The following is a 4376-nucleotide window of genomic DNA, read 5'->3' as shown; positions in this document are numbered from 1 at the left end:
GGCTAACAAACAAGCAATAGCTGATAAGTTATTGTTATTGATTCCATATTTCAATTCTAAGTATAGTCATCATCACCCACATATATAGTATATTTTACATTCACATATACTATATATGTACATACATACACACATTGAGAGTTCAAGACAATAGACTTTGCCATACTAGGTGATATATAGAATGTTTGAAAATCTGTTGCAAACACAATCATCTTCGACAGATAGATCAAGGAACATTGTAACTAAGCATCGAGTTGACACTTTTTGCTAAAAATAACTTTAAATTCAAATCAAATTTGTTGACCCACTTTTAAGGATCGAGAAGTTTTACCTATAGCATATACATAGGCAGCACCATTTTAATTTTTCTAAGCTCTGGAATGAACTACTAACTATTTACTGGCCCGATTAGCACAAAATCCGATTAGGTTAAGGATATCTTAAGGACTTCTGAACAAACAAAATAGATTATCTTAATCGGAGCCGAATTTTGAGACTTCCTTATGCCAGATTTGGTCTTTTTAAAAATCTTAATGCACCCAACCCCCCGATAAATATTTTTAACATATGTAAGTATGTATGTTTTCCAGCTTTGTTATGTTCTGATGTCCACTAGTTCCACGTTTCATTCCAAAATCCATTTTTGTAAAAAAAAGTGTGGCTTCGTCCGAATTACAAATTGAATATTCCAACATAAAAAGCATAGCAACTAGATTTGTAGGAGAAGGTTCTATCGATTTTGTCGCAGAAGATTGTGGATTATTAATGGTTTATAAAGATTTAGAAGACGATGATCTTATTTAATATAGTTTTAGGCGACGAGCCTTAAAATGATACTGAAGAAACCTCTTTTGAAAAAAAATGGAGCTTACGGCGAGTGGCATAACAGACGGAATGGAAGTTGGAAAACATTGATCCCAATGTGGAGCGCTCTCAAGCCTTTGAACGAACCATTAATCCACAGATGGCTATTTATGGGGAGGTCCTTAAAGATATCGACAAGAAGCACAAACAGTCGCTGATGACTGACTTTCAGTTAAATAGACTCGAATTGATTCCCTGAGTTATAAAATTTGATAACTAACTAACCATCAATTTGTATAATATTAGAAGACTGTTTCGTGAAATCTACATTTTAGAATTTAAATTAAAAGATTAAACTTTTTTTTTTTTTGGAAATCGTCCAAACAGATAACAGATTACTCAAGTAGTTTGATAAGTAATAGTTACAAGTTAATAGGAACGTGAATCTAGATAGATAGGCCATACAGAATTTTCGAAGGTAAGTACAATAATGAATTGCAAGGGATTTGGACTTCAAAGTTCCATTTGCGATATAGAATTTCTTGGCCCCCTATTTTGAATTCCAATCTTGAGATAGGCCACAAGTCCGTGGAGTGCTTCTCTTCCTCAAAAGTTTTGTGTATTTCTTTTTTCCGATTTCTACAGGTTTTGTTGTTTTTTTGGGGCATTGCCATTAAACCAACCACTTGTACTCTCTGCTTTGATTATTGAGACCAAAAATAAAAAAACAACAACAAAAAAAAAAAAATAAACAAAAACAATGAAAACGCCTTGGCCCAGACAATGAACTTTGTACAGGAGACAGATTATAAGAATATGGTGGCGTTTCGCTCAGTAAGTTCCCAAACCAAAGCAAATACATACATGTGTCTTACATTCAGATTTAATTAGTTCATTCAGTAGTCACGACACGACCATTTGGGAGGCCAAAACAACGTGTTTTTTGTGTTTTGTTTGGTGCAAGATAATAAATTCCAACAAATTATGTCGAGTCATAGGAAATCTCATAACTGTTGCCATGCTCCGGTTGATCCCCATTTTATGATATGTTATTATGCTTTAAGGGGTTTTCGTGGGGTATGAATCAGTTGGGAGTTAAAGTGTTCTATTATTATTTTTAGAGATATTTGTTATTATTGTTGTTTTCTGATCTATAAATATCACACTCCTGTTTACAAATAAATATACCGATTCCACAGTCTACAGTGTTTCTTTTTTCATCTCTCTTATCAACTGAAGAGTTTACCACGAGGTCGCCGATCTTGTCTGGTCTACTCTGTTCTCTAGTATACGATGAGTAATTTCATCAGCCAAAATCTCTGTCTAACATTTGTGAATTATAGTTCGGTAGTACCTAAGTATATAGCACATTTAATACATATATGGTGCAATGTCTAGACTCTTGATATACCTATCAAGTGCGTGTCGGATGGATGCCTGCACATCAAAAGTTGGTATTTTATTTTATAATCTTATATGTGGGTGATCGAGCATGCGGCCAAAGTGTGAGATCCGTGAATGGGAAATTTGATATGGACTGTTGTGAAATTTTAGCAAAAAAAAAAAAAAGAAAAAAGATGAAAAATAACAAGTCACATATGGGCTGATAAGACTATGGACTATGCCATAAAATTTTTGGCATGGACTGTTAATCTCTAATTATGTGACCAATTAGCGAACACATTGAAATTAACGACAAAAAAAAAAAAAAACAGAATCAAAGATTATCAAAATAAATTTACTACTCGAAAATTAACTACAAATTCTTAAGTGTCATAACCACAGAAAGCTTATGAAAAATCAAGATAAAAGTCTTCATAACCCAAATCCTTTACCTCGTATGGCACTAAATGATATATGTATACATATATAGTGGTCCGGTTCGGACCAACTTTTATTCCAATAGCTTTTAAATTGGAGCAGTTAATTGCATAAGCACTGACGAACAGATATGAAAGGACATAGCTATATCGACTCGATTTCTCATGCTGTTCAAGAATATGTATCCTTTATGTGGTCTCAAACGTCTCCAACTTCTGACCAATTTAGATTATAAAAACCTTGCCTACTTTAAAGCTTTGAATTGAAACAAAATCATCCATCCACCCGTTTCCATTAATCCAATCTTCTGTTAACTTTAAAGTCTATAGCTTATTTAGACAGCAACCAAAGCTTTTTCTTACAGTTTGTATTCATGTTGCTATCTCTGCACTATCTCTCTCTCTTTGTCTGGCCAATAGAAAACACGGCAATTTATGTTATTCAAGTTGAATGAATCAAACCGTTTAAAATTCCCGGATATGGGACTTCATGCCAAATGCTTTTGCGTAGTTATGGTATCTCGGGAGTCACGGTTTGAGTTGGATCTGAATGAAATTTTTTCTAGTCAAAGTTAGAGAACCACGAATATAATTTAATGTATAATACTTACTTAGAAATTAAATGTTGTAAAGGTGCTTTTATTTGGGAGTCACCAAACTTCCTGTATGTCCGCATGGCTTAGTCAACAAAGTTCAAACTGCCTGAAATCGCAGAATCAATGAGTCAAAATCAAAGAAGTTAACATCAACTTTACCGAAGTTTATATACCCTTGCAGTTCCTGGCCATAATATTTTTATCCATCTATTACATGCATGCTGTGATTGGTCACATGTTTGTAACGCACAGAAGGAGGCGTTATTGACCCCAAAAAGGTTACATATTCTTCATCAGCATGAGGAGCTGAGTCGATATAGCCATGTCTATCTGTCCGTCCGTCAGATGGACATGGGTATTTGGGGGATGGTGTTTGAGGTTTTGCCGTGCCGAAATTTTACCATCTATTTCACTATCAAAAAAAAGTTTCTATCTCATGCGGTTCGATTTGTCTTTTGCAACACTAGACTATTATTGTTATGTGGCAACTCCAAATAAGCATGTGCCTATCGATCAATTATCGACTATCGCCATCAAAAAACGCGTTCCTCTCTCTAGATTATTATTGTTATCTGGCAACTCCAAATTAGCATGTGCTTTTCAATCAATTATCGAATATCATCCCGAATTGGTTGTTATCTGAAAGTCTGCCACTTCTAGTCTGTCCCTTCTAGTCTGCCACTTCTAGTCTGTCACTTCTAGTCTACGCACAATGCTTAAGCTGCAAAGCATAAAGTTTTAAAAATGTTTGTGGACTACCGCAAAGAAAAATTAAAGTGCTAATACATGTTAACAAATTTTAAAACGCTGTTTTAAATACATTTTATCATTGTGGTTGTCCGTTCCATATTATGGTCTGGAAAAATGCCTGCATTGGTCACGCAGTGGAGCCAATTAATTACCAACGTGATATCTTGATTTTTAAAGAAACCTCATATCTCTTTCCCATTTGCTTTTCAATATCCATTTTAAAATAATTCGTGTTTAAGTTTAAAAATTTCCTTCGGGGTTTACATATATTTTGCGTGGTTTTTTTTTTTTAAATTTCCACGTGAGTGGAGTGGTTTCTATCCCTTTACTACAAATCCTACAATATTAAAGATTGTATTGGTTAAAGTTATTTTTGGCCTGATAACGAAGAGGCACCATTAATCAC

The 4376-nt window shown here is 34.3% G+C and overlaps 1 long non-coding RNA gene across 1 annotated transcript; it reads right to left on the bottom strand.

The window, feature by feature from the left end:
• Window positions 1-3120: 3120 nt before the first annotated feature.
• On the bottom strand, window positions 3121-3586 carry LOC137578099 (uncharacterized). The gene is made up of 3 exons (XR_011032542.1): window positions 3394-3586; window positions 3236-3326; window positions 3121-3170 (listed from the first exon to the last, which is right to left on the bottom strand). It is a non-coding gene; the product is annotated as an uncharacterized lncRNA (long non-coding RNA).
• Between the last annotated feature and the right edge of the window lie 790 nt (window positions 3587-4376).

This window comes from Drosophila tropicalis, unplaced genomic scaffold (assembly GCF_018151085.1).
Source record: "Drosophila tropicalis isolate 14030-0801.00 unplaced genomic scaffold, ASM1815108v1 contig_593, whole genome shotgun sequence".
Taxonomy (NCBI): domain Eukaryota; kingdom Metazoa; phylum Arthropoda; class Insecta; order Diptera; family Drosophilidae; genus Drosophila; species Drosophila tropicalis.
Note: the sequence above shows the minus strand (reverse complement) of the source record. Positions and strands in the feature narration are given on the sequence as shown.